Source organism: Heptranchias perlo, chromosome 26, assembly GCF_035084215.1.
Source record: "Heptranchias perlo isolate sHepPer1 chromosome 26, sHepPer1.hap1, whole genome shotgun sequence".
NCBI lineage: Eukaryota > Metazoa > Chordata > Chondrichthyes > Hexanchiformes > Hexanchidae > Heptranchias > Heptranchias perlo.
This window is the reverse complement of record NC_090350.1, coordinates 11,539,002-11,559,059: the sequence shown is the minus strand read 5'-3', so window position 1 is coordinate 11,559,059 and position 20,058 is coordinate 11,539,002. Positions and strand designations below refer to the sequence as shown.

Below are 20,058 nucleotides of genomic sequence, written 5' to 3'. Positions count from 1 at the left end.
CCACTGGTGATCTGATGCTGTTACATTGCAGTTTGTGTGGTCTTGATCAATGAATATCAGATTCCTGTTTCACCTTGTGTCCTCCACAGTTATTGTACCCAGTGGGTTAGCACCTCCCGATCATTTGGTCTAATCTGAGAGCCACATCTCTACTTTATTTTTCAGTGTAACCTCAACTACATTCTTTGACTTACCACTTGAAGTGAATAGAGTGCTTAACCTTGTGACTCCTAGGAATTTCAGGAATTCCCATTACTTTTAATTGGAATTGTTTGACTGGCTATCTCTGGCTTGACCCACAAGGCCAGACGGGAAAGCTCACAAAACTCCACTACATTCCTGTATCGACAGTGAAGCTGGAATTCCTGAGCCGTACTGGGATTTCTGAGTATGTATCCATTTATCATTCCTTTTGGGATATTTTTCTTAGGATACTTACAGGATGGCTGTTTGTGGGATATAGCAGATCAGGAAACAAGTTTGAGCGATGTCATTAGCTATTGATGTGGTTACTCTGATAAGACTCCCAGAACCAGATGTCACTATATTTCAGTTCTAAAAATGCTTTGTGTAAATTAAAGAAATGTTTCCAATTATTGTTTTCAAGTTGAGGAGAATTGATACAGGGAGATGAAGTTACATAAATTACTGTTGATATGGCAACTTGCTAGGCCACAACAAATGCCGTTGAATTGAATGGATAATGCCTAGAGAATTTTGGGCTCTTTTTAAAATTCCTTTTAATCAAGCTTCATCTCGTCGTTTCCTACCCTAATTTATTCTTTCCCAGAAACTCATAACTGGAACTCCTTATCTCCCTCAGCCTTTCCTAAAATCTTAAAGCTTTAAAAAGCTGACCTTGGAGTGACCTAATCACTACTCCCTGATATACCTCACCTTCCCTTTTATTCTTTTCAATCCTGGTGGAGACCTGTATGTGGATCTTAACCCTTTGTAGGGACATCAGAGGAACATAGGAACAGGAGTAGGCCATTCAGCCCCTCGAGCCTGTTACGTCGGAACAGGAGTAGGCCATTCAGCCCCTCGGGCCTGCTCCACCATTCTATTAGATCATGGCTGACCTCTACCTCAACTGCATTGCTCCATATCCCTTGATATCCTACCCAACAAAAATCTATCGATTTCAGTCTTGAAAATTTCAATTGATCCATCATCCGCAGCCTTTTGGGGGAGAGAGTTCCAGATTTCCACTACCCTTTGTGTGAAAAAACTGATTGCACTCTTGAATGGCCCAGCTCTAATTTTAAGATTATGCCCCCTTGTTCTGGATTTCCCCACCAGAGGAAATAGTTTCTCTGTGTCTACCCTATTGAATCCCTTTATCATTTTAAGCACCTTGATTAGATCACCCCTCAACCGTCTAAACTCAAGGGAATACAAGCCAGGTTTATGCAATCTGTCCTCATGATTTAATCCTTTAAGCTTTGGTGTCATTCTGGTGAACTTGCACTGTACCCCTTCCTTCACCTTGGTTTCTCAATTTAAAAAAGGCCTTGTAGCATAGACACTAGTTAGTCATAAGCAGACTGGCCAATGATGTCACAAAATCTTGCCATCGTACTCACTCTTGGACAAATCTGCCATCTCATTTTTACCTTTCACATGGTCTTTTTCCAGTTGGGACTCTCCGTGGGTACAGTACCAGTCTATAACCAAGCAGCACACGTGCCTTATCACTTGTAATCTCTTCACTGTATTAGAGGCAATCAGTAAAGTCAAAGGACGAGTAGTTATTCCACTCACAATAATTAGAGAATTTGCCCAATATACCACGGTCCCTCACTGTAACACCTGACATTGTGAGAGGAGTGTTATAGCAAAGTCTGATAATGCACAGCTCGAAACAGCACCCTAATGCACATTGCTTATGGCTATCTGTCTAACATAGAAACCATATAAAGCAGTTTCTCCGTGACACAACCAACTATGCAACGCTGTCTTTGGAATCTAAGCAGTTTCAAAGCTCAGGGAATAAATTCATTGCTCTAAGCACCATATGGCTGTAAAGATGAGGAAGGATCTATTCCAGTGCAGTAAAGAGACAACCTCAGGACGTCCCAAAGCGCTTTACAGCCAATGAAGTACTTTTGAAGTGTAGTCTCTGTTGTGATGTAGGAAACGTGGCAGTCAATTTAGGCACAGCAAGGTTCCACAAACAGCAATGAGATAAATGACCAAATAATCTATTTTTTTTTAGTGATGTTGGTTGAGGGATAAACATTGGCCAGGACACTGGGAAGAACTCCCCCGCTGTTCTTAAAATAGTGCCATAGGATCTTTTATGTCCACCCGAGAGGGCAGATGTTTAATGTCTCATCTGAAAGACGGCATCTCCGACAATGCAGCACTCCCTCAGTAGTCCATTGGAGTATCAGCCTAGATTTTGTGCTCCAATCTCTGGAATGGGACAAACCCACAACCTTCGGACTCAGAGGCGAGAGTGCTACCCACTGCTGACACACAAATTGGGAGTACAATTTGTCTCAGGGCCTCTAGGCTAGGGAGAGCAAAAATCACTTTTAACCACTGTCTGGTGACCCTGGTAAATGTGTGAGTGTGAGTGTTTGAGTGGTGAGTTTGTCTGCATATGTGTGTGTGCGAGTGTGAGTGTATTTGCGTGGATGTCAAATGAAAACAGGTTCATGTCTGGGTTCGTCTGTGATTCAGTAGCCTGTCAATACTCACTCATGAAGAATGGTCACTTGGGTGAGGTATTAGAAATCTGCTGATGTCTGTGGAACTGTACAAGGGTCAACACTTTCAGGAAAGGAGGGCAGAATAGGGAATAAAAACAGAAAAAGAAAAAAAAACAGGAAATACAGAGGCACTCTGTAAAAGATATTAAGCCTCAGTTGATTGAACATTAACAGGGTTTATAAAGAGGTGTCCTGTATTGTCATTTTAATTAATTAGTTAGCGCTCCATGGGCAAATATGAACAAGTAAGGAATTCTGATATGAAAAACATGCATAAAATACATAAGCCATTCCGTTCCTTAACTCTATGTGAGTGCTACTTCTTATAATTGAAATAGTTTCTATGGCAATGGTCAAACTAAATGTTGATAGACAATCAGATAATGATTATATTGCAGACAATCTGATAAACCACCGATTACTTTGAATGGATGTTTTGAGAACCACCAGTTGTGATTTGCGAGGTATGCCGGTGGTTAATCAGCAGACGGGGCGGTGTTCAGTTCTGTGTGATTCACTGCACACAGCACCATTTTGTGTTTCCCAGGCTGGGTGTCATGGTATATAGGGGGTTAATTTTACAAGGCAAAAGAATGATACCTGGGCTAAAAGAGTTAAATTATGCGGACAGGTTGCATAGACTGGCCTTGTATTCCCTTCAATATAGAAGATTAAGGGGTGATGTGATCGAGGGGTTTAAGATGATACAAGGTTTCAATAGGGTAAACGGAGAGAAACTATTTCCTCTGGTGGGAGAGTCCAGAACAAAGGGGCATAACCTTAAAATGAGAGCTAGGCCGTTCAGGGGTGATGTCAGGAAGCACTTCTTCACACAAAGGGGAGTGGAAATCTGGAACTCTCTCCCCCAAAAAGATGTTGAGGCTGGGGGTCAATTGAAAATTTCAAAACTGAGATTGATAGATTTTTGGTGAGGGTATTAAGGGCTATGGAAGCATGGCAGGTAAATGGAGTTAAGATACGGGTCAGCCATGATCTAATTGAATGGCGGAACAGGCTCGAGGGGCTGAATGGCCAACTCCTGTTCCTAAGGCTCCCATTGTTGCTCTGAATTTCCAAACTGTGCTCACCTGTAACGAGCCTGCACACCAGGAGTAGAGCTCGCTAAACGACCCCCATATTGTGCGTGTGTGAATCCTTGGGGTTAATCTTAACTTGCTGAAATCAGCATTTATGGGGCCGGAGGGCTCCTCTGAACCCCACAAAAACAATCCGGCCGCCACTGTCCCACGACTCCCCCACCCCCCCAACCCCTCCCAGACTTACCTTGCCATTGGCTGGGTGATTTTGCGCTGTCCTGAATTCGTCACATTTGGCTCCTGCAGCTCGCCGACTCCAATTAAATGAGACCCGGGCCTGAGAAATGGCTCTGGCACCTTCCCTGCCAGAACGGGCAAGCTGCTGTCGTTCGACCGCCCAAACAATAAAGTTGACCCCCTTGTCTTTACTTGAGAAGTCAATGTGAAGGGTTGAGACCAATTGGGCAGGACACCACTAAGGCTGAAAAGAGTAGATGTGAAGACAAGACGGGTCAGATTTTCCAAGCCTTTGCCATTGATGAGGTACTTTGTCCGCCACCAGCGCAGACAGAAAATTATAGAATCATAGAAGTTTACAACATGGAAACAGGCCCTTCGGCCCAACATGTCCATGTCGCCCAGTTTATACCACTAAGCTAGTCCCAATTGCCTGCACTTGGCCCATATCCCTCTATACCCATCTTACCCATGTAACTGTCCAAATGCTTTTTAAAAGACAAAATTGTACCCGCCTCTACTACTGCCTCTGGCAGCTCGTTCCAGACACTCACCACCCTTTGAGTGAAAAAATTGCCCCTCTGGACCCTTTTGTATCTCTCCCCTCTCACCTTAAATCTATGTCCCCTCGTTATAGACTCCCCTACCTTTGGGAAAAGATTTTGACTATCTACCTTATCTATGCCCCTCATTATTTTATAGACTTCTATAAGATCACCCCTCAACCTCCTACTCTCCAGGGAAAAAAGTCCCAGTCTATCTAACCTCTCCCTATAAGTCAAACCATCAAGTCCTAGCAGCATCCTAGTAAATCTTTTCTGCACTCTTTCTAGTTTAATAATATCCTTTCTATAATAGGGTGACCAGAACTGTACACAGTATTCCAAGTGTGGCCTAACTAATGTCTTGTACAACTTCAACAAGACATCCCAACTCCTGTATTCAATGTTCTGACCAATGAAACCAAGCAAGCTGAATGCCTTCTTCACCACCCTATCCACCTGTGACTCCACTTTCAAGGAGCTGTGAACCTGTACTCCTAGATCTCTTTGTTCTATAACTCTCCCCAACGCCCTACCATTAACGGAGTAGGTCCTGGCCCGATTCGATCTCCCAAAATGCATCACCTCACATTTATCTAAATTAAACTCCATCTGCCATTCATCGGCCCACTGGCCCAATTTATCAAGATCCCGTTGCAATCCTAGATAACCTTCTTCACTGTCCACGATGCCACCAATCTTGGTGTCATCTGCAAACTTACTAACCATGCCTCCTAAATTCTCATCCAAATCATTAATATAAATAACAAATAACAGCGGACCCAGCACCGATCCCTGAGGCACACCGCTGGTCACAGGCCTCCAATTTGAAAAACAACCCTCTACACCCACCCTCTGTCTTCTGTCGTCAAGCCAATGTTGTATCCAATTGGCTACCTCACCTTGGATCCCATGAGATTTAACCTTATGTAACAACCTACCATGCGGTACCTTGTCAAAGGCTTTGCTAAAGTCCATGTAGACCACGTCTACTGCACAGCCCTCATCTATCTTCTTGGTTACCCCTTCAAAAAACTCAATCAAATTCGTGAGACATGATTTTCCTCTCACAAAACCATGCTGACTGTTCCTAATCAGTCCCTGCCTCTCCAAATGCCTGTAGATCCTGTCTCTCAGAATGCCCTCTAACAACTTACCCACTACAGATGTCAGGCTCACCGGTCTGTAGTTCCCAGACTTTTCCCTGCCGCCCTTCTTAAACAAAGGCACAACATTTGCTACCCTCCAATCTTCAGGCACCTCACCTGTAGCGGTGGATGATTCAAATATCTCTGCTCGGGGACCCGCAATTTCCTCCCTAACCTCCCATAACGTCCTGGGATACATTTCATCAGGTCCCGGAGATTTATCTACCTTGATGCGCGTTAAGACTTCCAGCACCTCCCTCTCTGTAATATGTACACTCCTCAAGACATCACTATTTATTTCCCCAAGTTCCCTAACATCCATGCCTTTCTCAACCGTAAATACCGATGCGAAATATTAATTTAGGATCTCACCCATCTCTTGTGGTTCCGCACATAGATGACCTTGTTGATCCTTCAGAGGCCCTACTTTCTCCCTAGTTACTCTTTTGCCCTTTATGTATTTGTAGAAGCTCTTTGGATTCACCTTTGCCTTATCTGCCAAAGCAATCTCATGTCCCTTTTTTGCCCTCCTGATTTCTCTCTTAACTCTACTCCGGCAATCTCTATACTCTTCAAGGGATCCACTTGATCCCAGCTGCCTATGCATGTCATATGCCTCCTTCTTCTTTCTGACTAGGGCCTCAATCTCCCGAGTCATCCAAGGTTCCCTACTTCTACCAGCCTTGCCCTTCACTTTATAAGGAATGTGCTTACCCTGAACCCTGGTTGACACATTTTTGAAGGACTCCCACTTTCCAGACGTCCCTTTGCCTGCCAACAGACTCTCCCAATCAACTTCTTAAAGTTCCTGTCTAATACCATCAAAATTGGCCTTTCCCCAATTTAGAATTTTAACTTTTGGGCCAGACCTATCCTTCTCCATAGCTATCTTAAAACTAATGGAATTATGGAATTGTGTCCATGTTGCCTGCCATTCTCCGTCAGTTGCTTCAATGGGCGGGAAATCCCACGATTCTCTTTCATGTGATGGCGACAGGCTACGTATCTCACCACGGGTAAGGACTCGGTAAATTTACCCTAATATATTAAAAAACAGGCTTGGGTTTTATAAACCTGTCGAATCAGCCGTGTCTCAGTGGCAGCGCTTTCACCTCTGAGTCAGGAGATTGTGGGTTCAAGTCCCACTCCAGAGACTTGAGCACATAAGCTAGGCTGACACTCCAGTTGGAGGTGACGTCTATCAGATGAGATGTTAAACCGAGGCCCCGTCTGCCCTCTCAGGTGGATGTAAAAGATCCCACGGCACTATTCGAAGAAGATCATGGAAGTTCTCCCCGGTGTCCTGGCCAATATTTATCCCTCAACCAACATCAATAAAAACAGATTATCTGGTTATTTATCACACTGCTATTTGTGGGATCTTGCTATGCGCAGATTGGCTGCCGCTTTTCCTGCATTAAATTTAAAAGTAAAGTGCTTTGGGATGTCCTGAGGTCATGAAAGGCGCTTGATAAATCCAAGCTCGTTCTTTCTTTTTTATGGTTTGAACATTGCGATCAGCATTCAGCCTTGAAATCACTCTCAGACTGGCCCACCCCACCAATATGTGATTATATCCCTGGTAGACTGAATCACACGACAGAGCCTGCAGAATCAACAGATTATTGTTTACAGCAGAGCAGAACAGTCCCAGGGTGGTTTAACACTGTGATTACATTTGTAACACCTTTTAAAGAGGAAATATCTTCTTTATTGAAAAAAAACAACACATTTGGACATAAATGACATTATTACACCGTCACTTAAGCCTGATGTTTTCATGATGTATCATTCCTACCATTCTCCCTTCACAAAAGTGTTTGCAAAACTTTCCTAGATCAGGAAGAGATGTCCCTTTAAATGGAACATGGAGTGGGTTCCCTTGAGTAGTTTGGTGGAGTATGTTTGCAATGATTCTTTGAGTCAAGTTAATGCAGTCGATCCTTTACAATGGCGGTCCCTTCCCCCTCCCCTTTATACCAACTGGTACAACCTGGCAGGCCTGTGTTTTGTCGATAAGGATTCAGCTGTGTCATTTTGTCATATTGAAAACACAGGGCATTGAACTTGTGATGTGGAACGTGAAGCTGTGACTTCAATTAATCATTTACTAGAAATTCTTGGGTTGATCAGATGCTGACAACTTTGTCCAAGCCTTAGACTGTGGACCCAGCCAGATGTTAGCTACTCTCGGCAGGTTCGGTGAGGCCATGGATCTGATTGGTACTCTGAGCGAGACAGCAGCTGGTAATCTTTGCGCTCCTGAATAAACCGGTGTCTCCTGATAGGGAGGAGGTGGGGCTATTGAGAAGCCTCAGGTGCAATTGTTAAACCGTTAGTGTTTACAGCTGGCTGCCTCACAAAGCTGAGAATTCAGTTCCAGTTACTGCAAGACACAACTTGAAGGGAGCCTGCGAGAGCAAGAAATACTGAGGTGAGTGCTTCAGGTAAGGGGCGAGCGGACAGGACCAGGGTGTGATTGATTCACTGACCATGAACAGCTGGGCCAGGTAATAACATTTGTGGGGAGGGGACAGAAGGAGAGAGAGAGAGAGAGAGAGAGATGGTAAAGTGAGATAGTAAAGTGGGAAGGGAGAGCGGAGAGAGAAGGGGAGACGGGAGAGTTTGCACGCAGTGAAGGGTCTGAGAGCAGGTTAGAGAACCTATAAAATAACCTCAGTGATATTAGATTCTGTGTTTCCAGCTGTATTAATGAGCTGCAGGATGTACTTTTAGCTTCAAGTTGCAATCCCAGTCAGCATTCTCTGCTTTTAACTTGTAGGTATGCTTAAACCAAATGAATTTTCTTTTTTTCAAAAACACATTATAAATAAAGAACAATTTCTGCCACCCCCCCCCAATTGTTGTCAGCTGCAGGTTTGTCACTGCTGATGATATCTGCTGTGGAGACACAGCCTGTGATGTGAATGAAGTTGAGCAATTTCCAGTTTAATTTATCGGGATTGATTTAGTGACTCCTTCCCACCCACCCCCCGAAGGTGCCACTTCTCACTGGGTATGGTTTCAGGCTGCCAACTAACCCTTGGCAACCTTGCCCTAGTTGCCATTCTTTGGATGTGTGACTAGGCAGCGAATGTGCGAGTATCAGGACTTGTCCTCAGCTGATGCCCACGCAGACTAGCAGGGCCTCACCAGAAGGCAACCAGGAGCAGGAAACGTGCCATATATTCCCTTCCCTGGCACGGGGAGGGGGGCCGCTGCGGGTAATTGTAACAGTCCCGCCATTGGCCTGATTAAAATCCGTTAAGTTGACAAAAGGTCACTGGTTGAACCTTGTCTGAATGGTTCAGTACCACACCAGACAGTGCTCTGAGCAGTTGGGGAGGGGGCCACGAGAGATGCCTGACAGCTTTTATTTGTTGTTCTGAAAGAAACCATGTCCATTAAAAAAAAGATAAATTACAGAATGAAAATGTGAAAGAGAGAGCCTTGTGTAAACTTGTTAGATTGTAATATTGAGACTGACTCACTAGTTCTATTTACATGGGGAAAGGGGGCTGGGTTAAACCTGAACAATGAACCTGAAAATGGATGGCCTCCTGGTTCCCATGGAGCTAACCTTTTGTTCGTAAGATTCATGTTGATAGGTTTTCTGCCCACTCGCATACAGCAAATGTCAGGAAATCCCAGCCCTAAAATAACTGAACTTGAACCAGAAGTCAGTCAGTTTAGTGACTTGGAGCTGAAATTCAGCCCGAATTCTCCTTAGCTTCAGGGACAGGAGTTCATAAAATAGCCCCTATAAACTCTTGTCAGTGGTGATAGTCATCTGCGATTTTGGTTGTTGTGGCTGAGAGGTTGAAGCACTCGTGGCCCCTCTTACAGCACAGAAGGAGGCCATTCGGCCCATCGTTTCTTGATATCACGTGGAGTGAATCGAATTGGCTGAAGACTGGCTTCTGTGATGGTGGGGATATCGGAAGGAGGCTGAGATGGATCATCTACTCGGCACTTCTGGCTGAAGATGGTTTGATTGATGTATACAGGAGGGAGAAGGGAATAGAGGGATATGAGAGGCAGGGTGGTCGGAAATAATTAGAAAGAAAAAAAAAGACATGCGTTAATATAGCACCTTTATCAAACTAAATTTGACACCGAGCCTCACATGGAGATATTCGGACAGGTGCCTGAAAGCTTTGTCATCGAGGTAGGCTTTAAAGAACATCTTAAAGGAGGAAAGAGGGGTTCAGGGAAGGAATTCCAGTGCTTCGGGTCTTGGCAGCTGAAGGCACACCCACCAATGGTGGAGCGATTAAAATCGTGGATGCGCAAGAGGCCAGAATTGGAGGAGCGCCGAGACCTTGGACTGCAGGAAGTTACAGAGATAGGGAGTGGTGAGGCCATGGAGGGATTTGGAAACAAGAATGAAAATTTTAAAATCGAGGCGTTGCTGGACTGGAAGCCAGTGTAGCTCAGCGTGCACAGGGGGTGATGGGTGAACGGGACTTGGTGCGAGTTAGGATACAGGCAGCAGGGTTTTGGATGAGCTCAAGTTTATGGAGGGTGGAAGATGGGAGAACATTGGAATAGTCAAGCCCAAACTGATGCCTCCACATTCTTCTACACTGTTCCATAAATCCCTCCGGTGTTTCTAGCCTTTCCCATACAATGTTCCTGTTATAGTTGACAACTTTGGATATCCCAAAGAAAGGAAGTTCTGACCTGTTTCTGTGGATACAGCACAGCACTGTATCCTGAGGCCTACCAGTCAGACAGAATGTCGCTCCAACTTTTTTCAGCGTGCATGTGATACCAAAACCAAATATTTCTAACAAGCTCTGCAGTGTTCATGAGATTTTGGAGTTGCAGGGTGAGGCTTCTGACAGTAAATTTGCACCAAATTGAATCAGTAATCAACTCTGCTCCAGAGAAACCTGGCAATTCCCCCTTCCCTCAGTTGGTATCTGAGGGTGAATTTACACACCAGATTACTTGTAGGTTCATATCTGTATGATAGTGCTATCTATGTTGTGTAAACAGGTCCCTTTAATATGACACCGCTGCAAGTCTCTGATCTCCAGTGTGTATCTAGGCAGTGAAGGATACCAATGAGGTTTGATGTCTTTGGTTTGGAGAGGCATGGATGAAATGCACCAATGTGAGATGCATTGTACAGATAGAAAGGGCCTAGACCTTCCAATCTATTATTTTAATATTGACGGTAACCTATAATGTATGCCAGCGTTAAAATAACACCGATTGGGTGCCTAGGCTATAGAGACAAAAAGTTTCAAAGATAAGAGCGAGCTTCACAATCATAGAAACTTAGAAAATAGGAGCAAGAGTAGGCCATTCGGCCCTTCGGGCCTACTCTGCCATTCAAAATGATCATGGCTGATCATCTAACTCAGTACCCTCTTCCCGCTTTTTCCCCATATCCCTTGATCCCTTTAGCATTAAGAAATATATCTATCTCCTTCTTGAATACATCTAATGACTTGGCCTCCAATGCCTTCTGTGGTAGAGAATTCCACAGGTCCACCACCCTCTGAGTGAAGAAATTTCTCCTCATCTCGGTTCTAAGTGGCATACCCCGTATCCTGAGACTGTGACCCCTGGTTCTGGACTCCCCGTCCATCGGGAACATCCTCCCTGCGTCTAGACTGTCTAGTCCTGTTAGAATTTTATATGTTTCGATGAGATCACCTCTCATTCTTCTAAACTCTAGTGAATATAGGCCTAGTCGACCCAATCTCTCCTCATACGTCCGTCCTGCCATCATGAGAGCTGGCAGACAATTTCTTCCATTCAACAACCTGCATTTAAAAAGCGCCTTTAACGTTGTGAAAACATCCCAATGCCCAAACATTTGCCTGAGGAAGGAGAAAATCTCCGAAAGCTTGTGAATTTAAAATAAAATTGCTGGACTATAACTTGGTGTTGTAAAATTGTTTACACTTCACAGAAGTGTTATTGGACAAAAAATTGACACTGAGCCAAAGGAAATTTTAGGACAGGTGACCAAAAGCTTGGTCAAAGAGGTAGGTTTTAAGCAATGACTTAGAGGCGAGAGAGGTGGAGAGACAGATTTGGGGAAGGAATTCCAGAGCTTAGGACCTAGACAGCTGAAGGCACAGCCGCCAATGGTGGGGCAAAGGAAGTGGGGGATGCACAAGAGTCCAAAGTTCGACTTCTGCCAAAGTCACTCTTCACTATTTTCATGCATCTTCAAGCAGTTTGTTCCAGATTAACCCTGTATTTACTTAATTTCCCTTCACCTTGAGTAGGGGGAAGGGGATGAAAAGGATTGAGGCTGTTTGTGGAGATGGTTCTCCATCACTGGAAACCAAACGAGAAAACTGCCCTGATGGTACAAATGTTAAATGCAGTGCCCAGTAACGGAACTGAGCCCTCCTGACTGTGTAACATTAATCGGGACCAGGGTGGTCTTCTGGACGAGTTTCGATCGCCTAAATGGGCCGGAGAGGAAGTTAGCAGATTTTTTTTCCCTAATTGGCCTGGCTTTTTAATCTGTCTTTTCGCCTCCTAGGAGATCACATGGCTTTTGGGTGGGTGGCGGGGAGGGGACTGTTTATATTGTGATTATGTGGGACGGGCTGGATAGATCAGTAGGTCTTTTCCTGTCCGTGACTGGTCGTATGTCCGTAAGGAGCTCCAGGTTCGGTAGCTGCTGAACTGGACGGTTTCAGCTGGGGGTGACCTTCAAGGTGCTGCTAGTTTGCCTCAGCACCCCAGGGTTAAGAAAGGGAAAAGTTTGTCTGCTCCTGATTGCTACCCAGTGACCTGCTTTTGGAAAGAGTGCGTGGATATTAGGTGAGCACATGCTTCCTGCAGTCAAATAGCCAGCTGATGCTCACTATCCAGGTTCACACGTGAAGAATGGTGAGGTACTGGAGGGTGGCTGGTTCCCCTGGGACCGTCACCATCGAGAGTCAGCACCTTAAGGTAAAGATGACGGGCATTGGAATCACAGGCATGAATCTGTGGTGCTTTTAGATGTTATATTGCCATGATCCTTGAATCAGACAGGCTTGATGTGTTTTGCCAACATGACATTAGTAAATGCAGAATTGGGACTCTGTGAAGGAGCATCAGAGTTTTGAAGAGACTGGGGCTTTGACTCGGAAGACTTGGCAAAGATTCTCCATTAATGGATAAAACCAGAGGGCAGACAATTTGAAGTGTTCGACTCTCCCTGCTATCATTCAGCAGTGTCCAAATAGGAGTGTCACATAGCTGGTGATTGACACCTTTTATTATGGTCTGGCGGCTGCCAAGTGCCACTTTACACATTCCTGCTAAATGGTCTCGGACTTGTTAATTGTACTTTGTTTAACATTTAGTATGGGAAGGGGAAGAGGAATAAAACACTTTTCCTGGAGTGATCTATTAGTTTAGACATTCCACTCAAAGCAATGGTGGTGTCATGGCAATGCCTTTTAGCAGACACTTCACTGGCACAGTAGAGACGAAGCTTGATTACAGGACCGCCAATATGGTGACCTTGTCAACTACATCTGGTGCTTGAAATGTATTATTGATGGCTGAATCAGTTTATCCAGTGAGAAGCTGAGTGATACCGACCAGGAAGGTCCCAGGTTTCATCCTGTTGACCTGTTCAAATGCTCCTTTACCCCTGCCTCCACCACCCTTCCGGCTTAATCGCTCACCATCTCCCTGGTACTGTTCCCATCTTTGCTCTTCAGTCAGAGGCACTCAGCTGGTCTAGTCATTCATTGCTTTAACCATTTCAAACATTACCTTGTCCTTGATCTTCTCAGCCAAATCCTGGTATTACATACTCCAGAATCAAACTGGAAAGCAAAGGCAACCCAAGGCTCATTTTTGCCATGACAAACCATCTTCTCAGACCCCTTGAAAACCTCTCATGGATTTCTTCAATTCTAAGATTGAGACTATAGTGAAGCTGCTTCTGCTACAACATCACCTTCCTGCCCCACTGCTCCCAGTGTCCCACCCACTTCACCTGCAATTCTGTCACGCTGCATTTTCTCCCATTTTCCATCCTCTGCCAGCTCATCTCTTCCATAAGACCTATCTCCTGCTCCCTTGATCTCCCACTTACTTAATTCCTGACCACTTAACTATTCCTCCTAGCCCCCCATGCTTGCTGGCATTGTAAATGGTTCCCTTTGCTGAGGTACAGATTCTTTCTTTCAAATCCTCTCTGCAACAAATGATAGTCATGCCATCCTCCTCCATCACCTCACCTCCATGGCACTGCCCTGGTGTGTCTCCACCCCTACCTGTCAGAACTCAGCCAGTGCATCTCCAACAATTCCTTTTTTCTTTCTGCCTTCACACCATCAGCTCTGGAGTCCCCCAAGAATCTATCTTTGGCCTTATCCTCTTCCTTATCTACATGTTGTCCCCTGGTAACAACACCTGCAGGCACGAGGTCAGTTTCCAGATGACCGTTGATGACATCCAGCTCCATCTCTCCACATTTCCTTCAGCCCCACAACCACCTCTGTGCTTTAAGGCTGCCAATCCAACATGAAGTCATGGATGAGTCAAAACTTCCTCCAACTGAACATCAGGATGACCATAGCCATTGCCTTCGGTTCCCACCACAAACTATGCACCTTTGCCACTGACCTCTACCCCCTCACTCAGGCTGAATCAGACATTGCAAAACTCTGGCATTGGAATGAACCCAGAGTTCAGCTTCAAACACCACATCCTATCCCTCTCTAATACCACTTACTTCCATCTCTGCAACGCTGCCCATGACCGCACCCCCCCACCCCCCACCCAACAGCAAACCCATTGCCTCTGAAACTCTTATTCATGCTTTTGTCACTCCAGAATTAATTTCACCAATGGCCTTTTTGCTGGCCTCCTGTCCTCCACCCTTCACAAACTCCAAATTGACTGCAACTCTGCTGCTCGTATCTTGTCCAGCATCAAGACCTGCTTACCTATCACCCCAAACTCACTGATCCACAGTGGCTCTCTATCACTCATTGCATTAAATTCAAAATCCTTATTCTCTTCTCCAAAGGCCTCATGATCTTGCCTCACCCTATTTCTGCAACCTCCTCCAATCACATCCTCTCCTTTCAGTCCTTGAACTCTGACATTTGGTGTCACCCCTCTCCATTCACCACTCATAATTTTGAACACCTCCATTAAATCTTCCAAACCCACGACCTCTACCACCTAGAAGGACAAGGGCAGCAGGCACATGGAAACAACACCACCTGCACGTTCCCCTCCGAGTCACACACAATCCGGACTTGGAAATATATCGCTGTTCCTTCAGCGATATCCTGGAACTCCCTTCCTAACAGCATTGTGGGAGAACCTTCACCCATAAGGACTGCAGCGGTTCAAGAAAGCGGCTCACCACCACCTTCTCAAGGGCAATTAGGGATGGACAATAAATCTCTCCTCAACCTTCTTTGCTCTAAGGAGGACAACCCCTGCTTCTCTAGTCTTTCCAGAGAACTGAAGTCCAAAATCCCTGGTGCCATTCTGGTAAATCTCCTCTGTACCTTCTCCAAGGCCTTGATGTCCTCCTTAAAGTGTGGTGCCCAGAATTGGACACAATACTCCAGCTGAGGCCTGACCAGTGATTTATAAAGGTTTAGCATAAGAACATAAATAGGAGTAGGCCACATGGCCCCTCGAGCCTGCTCTGCCATTCAATAAGATCATGGCTGATCTTCGACCTCAACTCCACTTTCCTGCCCAATCCCCATATCCCTTGATTCCCCTAGAGTCCAGAAATCTGTTTATCTCAGCCTTGAATATATTCAACGACTGAGCAAGCACAGCCCCCTGAGTGAAGAAATTCCTCCCCATCTCAGTCTTAAATGGCTGACCCCTTAGCCTGCGACTATGCCCCCTATTTCTAGACTCTCCAGCCATGGGAGACAACCTCTCAGCATCTATTCTGTTAAGCCCCCTCATAATCTTATGTTTCAATGAGATCACCTTGCATTCTTCTAAACTCCAGTGAGTATAGGCCCATTCTACTCAACCTTTCCTCATAGGATCAACCCCCTCATCCCAGGAATTAATCTAGTGAACCTTCGCTGCACCGCCTCTAAGGCAAATATATCCTTCCTTAGATAAGAAGACCAAAACTATACAGTACCCCAGGTGAGGTCTCACCAAAGCCTTGTACAATTGTAGTAAGGCTTCCTTACCTTTGTACTACAACCCCCTTGCAATAAAGGCCAACATGCTATTTGCTTTCCTAATTGCTTGCTGTACCTGCACGCTAACTTTTTGTGTTTCTTGTATTAGGGTACCCAAGTCTCTCTGTACACTAATGTTTAATAGTTTCTCACCATTTAAAAAAAAATTCTGTTTTTCTATCCTTCCTACCAAAGTGAATAACTTCACATTTTCCCACGTTATACTCCATCTGCAACCTTCTTGCCCATTCACTTAATCTGCAGACTCTTGTATCCTCCCCACAGCTTACTTTCCCACCTAGCTTTGTATTGTCAGCAAACTTGGATACATTACATTCTGTCCCTTCATCCAACTCATTAATGTAGTTTGTAAATAGCTGAGGCCCAAGCACCGATCCTTAGGCACCCCACTAGTTAGAGCCTGCCAGCCTGAAAATGACCCGTTTATCCCTACTCTCTGTTTTCTGGCCGTTAACCAATCCTCTATCCGTGCTAATATGTTAACCCCAACCCCATGAGCCCTTATCTTGTGTAACAACCTTTTATGTGGCACCTTATTAAATGCCTTTTGAAAATCCAAATATACATCCACTGGTTTCCCCCTTATCTACCCTGTTAGTTACATCCTCAAAACTGTAATAAATTTGTCAAACATGATTTCCCTTTCATAATCATGTTGACTCTGCCTAATCATATTATATTTTCTAAGTGCCCTGTAACCACTTCCTTAATAATAGATTCCAGCATTTTCCCAATGACTAATGTCAGGCTAACTGGCCCGTAGTTCTGTTTTCTCTCCCTCCTTCCTTGAATAGCGGGGTCACGTTTGCTACCTTCCAATTCGCTGGGACATTCTAGAATCTAGGGAATTTTGGAAGATCATAACCAATGCATCCACTATCTCTGTAGCCACCTCTTAGAACCCTTGGATGTAGGCCATCAGGTCCAGGGGATTTATCAGCTTTTAATCCCATTAGTTTCTCAAGTACTTTTTCTCTACTGATATTAACTACTTTAAGTTCCTCAATTTAATTAGACCTTCGGTTCCCTGCTATTTCTGGTATTTTTTGTCTTCTGCCGTGAAGACAGATATAAAATATTTGTTTAACACATCTGCCATTTCCTGATTTCCCCATTATAATTTCCCCTGTCAGCCTCTAAGGGACCAATGTTTACTTTTGCTACTCTCTTCCTTTTTACATACTTGTAGAAGCTCTAACAATCTGTTCTTATATTTCTTGCTAGTTTACTTTCATATTCTATTTTCTCTCATCAATTTTTTTGCTGGTTTCTAAAACTTTCCCAATCCTCAGGCTTATTACTCTTCTTGACAACATTATAGGCCTCGCCTTTCAATCTAATACTCTCCTTAACTTCTTTAGTTAGCCACGGGTGGATCACTTTTCCTGTGGAGGTTTTATTTCTCAATGGAATGTATATTTGTTGAGAATATTGAAATATTTAAATGTTTGCCATTGCTTTTCAACCATCATATCCTTTAATTTGGTTTCCCAATCTACCTTAGCCAACTCACCTCTTATACCTATGTAATTGGCTTTATTTAAGACTCTAGTTTCTGACTTAAGTATGTCACACTCAAACTCAACGTGAAATTCATCATATTATGATCACTCTTCCCCAGAGGATCTCTTACTGTGAGATTACTAATTAGCCGTATCTCATTACATAATACAAGATCTAAAATAACCTGTTCTCTGGTTCCATGACCTATTGCTCTAAGAAACTGTCTTGAATGCATTCCATGAAGTCGTCCTCCAAACTGCCTTTGCCAATTTGATTTGCCCAGTCTATATGAAGATTAAAGTCCCCCACGATTACTGCATTACCCTTGTTACAAGCTCCTGATTCTGTTCAACAGTATTGTTACTGTTAGAGGACCTATAAACTACTCCCACCAGTGTTCTCTGCCCCTTGTTATTTCTTATTTCTACTTCCTGATCTTCTGAGCCAAGATCCTTTCTCACCACTGTCCTTATGTCATCCTTTATTATTAGGGCTACAACTTTGCTTTTGTGCTCTATGCCTCTAATGATAAAGCCAAGGATCCCGTATGCTTTTTTAACAGCCTTATCAACTTGTCCTGCCACCTTCAAAGATTTGTGTACGTATATTATGTATGTTTAAATGTGTGACCTGTTAGCGTCTTAAATCAGAGCTGTCAAAAGTAGCTTTGCGTTTGCAGGCTTCTTGATAGTCCACCTTCCCTGTGTGCTTGTTCATCATTGATTTATATGACTCCTCAAAGAGCCTGTGATGGTTTTAAATTGATTTTGCACTTGTCGGAATGGTGTGTCTCTTTGGAGAATCAGATAGCTGAACTTCAAACTGAAAATCACAAGCTCACCTGTGTCTGATGGTTGTCTCCACTGTTAGTGTTCAGTGGGTATTTGGTTTCTCATTTCAATGTGTTCCCATAGTATGCAAGGAAGAAAATATATTGTGTCTCAATGCACATTGCAGGCTCCAACATTACAGTTAGTTCCTGTGAGGCGAATTTGAAAGAGGGAGAAATTGCTCTGAGACCTCGATTTGTGCACAAAATCCAGACTGACACTTCAGGGCAGTACTGAGGGAGTGCTGCACTGTCAGAGGTGCCGCCTTTCAGATGAGCTGTTAAACTGACGTCTGCCCTCAGGTGGATGTAAAAGATCCCGTGACACTATTTGAAGAGCAGAGGAGTGCTCCCTGGTGTCCTGGCCAATATTCCTACATCAACACCAAAAAACACAGATTAGCTAAAAACACAGGATATACTGGCCTTGGAGAAGGTGCAGCACAGATTCACCAGAATGATACCGGGGCTAAAAGGATTGTTATGAGGACAGATCGCATAAACTAGGCTTGTATTCCCTTGAATAAAGAAGATTAAGGGTGATCTAATTGAGGTGTTTAAGGTGATTAAAGGATTTGATAGAGTACATAGACAAATTATTTCCTCTGGTGAGAGTCCAGAAGAAAGGAGCATAACTTAAAATTGGAGCTAGGCCGTTCAGGAATGATGTCAGGAAGCACTTCTTCACACACGGGAGTGGAAATCTGGAACTCTCTTCCCCCCAAAAAGCTGTTGAGGCTGGGGGTCAATCGAAAATTTCAAAACTGAGACCGATCAGATTTTTTTTTGTTAGGTAAGGGTATTCAGGGTTACGGAACAAAGGCGGGTAAATGGAGTTAAGATACAGATTAGCCATTATCTAATTGAATGGCGAAACAGGATAGAGGGGCTGAATGGCCTACTCCTGTTCCTATTATCACATTGCTGTTTGTGGAACCTTGCTCTGTGCAAAGTGGCTGAGTTTCCTACATTACAACAGTGACTACACGTCAAAAGTCCTTCATTGGCTGGAAAGGGCTTTGAGAGGTTGTGAAAGCCACAACATAAATGCAAGCCTTTCCTTTTTCATTAGAAAGTGGTTGACTTGCTCCCTCAGTGATTAGAGGCACAGCCAGTGCAGACCAGGTCCCAAGTTTCACTCTGCGCTTGGGCTGAATTAGCTCTTCCTAGTCGGGGCAGCAGTAGGAGTTTTACAATTAGCCAACAGCCCCTCTGAGCTGGGGAGGAGGAACCTCGGCCTGGGTCCCCTTTCCTTATGGATGACTAAAGTGCTGAGCTGGCCCACAGGCAGAAGAACTGCTGGGCATCACTTTACATTGTTGCTCATGCCCCTTCTAGAAAGTACGTGTTTGTCAATGTCAGGGGGAGGGGCCGTGGAAATCTGCCATGGGGCGTATCCTGGGGCAACTGCTGAGAGGTACCAGCCAGGAACCTCTGCCACTGATCCAGGCTGACTTTCCGCCATTAGGCTGCCAATGGTGGGTGCACTGAGGCGCCTGCTTGTTGAAGAGCCTGGAATGTCCAGCCAATGAGTGGTGGGTCCTGGGGTAGCCCCATCCCTCACGCCAGAAAGCCTTCTGTATTATGCCCAGCCATCCCTTTTGTAAGGGAGCTGCTGTTTAAATTGTTTTTTAAAAAGTTCCTGGCTTTTCTTTGGGGGTCCAGGCCATGATCCTGGTGGTCCCAACATCTGCCATTTGATGGCGTGCTCTCCTGTCACCACCGACCCCTATGCTGGATGTCCCACTGAGGCCTAGCAAAACTGGAACTCCCGACGTGGGGAATCCATGGCCACACCACCTCTTTCACCGATGTATGGGGGAGGGCAGAAACTCCACTCCCAACAGGCCAATCGGGGACTCTGACTGAAGGTCAG

General features: G+C 44.6%; 1 protein-coding gene across 2 annotated transcripts in view; it reads left to right on the top strand.

The window, feature by feature from the left end:
* The first annotated feature begins 331 nt into the window (after positions 1-331).
* eva1ba (eva-1 homolog Ba (C. elegans)) overlaps positions 332-20,058 on the top strand; it is an 87,457-nt gene continuing 67,730 nt past the window's right edge. The window contains exon 1 of one of the 2 annotated variants that reach the window (XM_068006422.1): positions 332-388. The gene's annotated coding sequence lies outside the window, so the exon portion shown is untranslated. Of the gene's footprint in view, positions 389-7,861; positions 8,116-20,058 lie in introns of those variants that run through there. The other variant, XM_068006421.1, reaches the window with a different exon arrangement.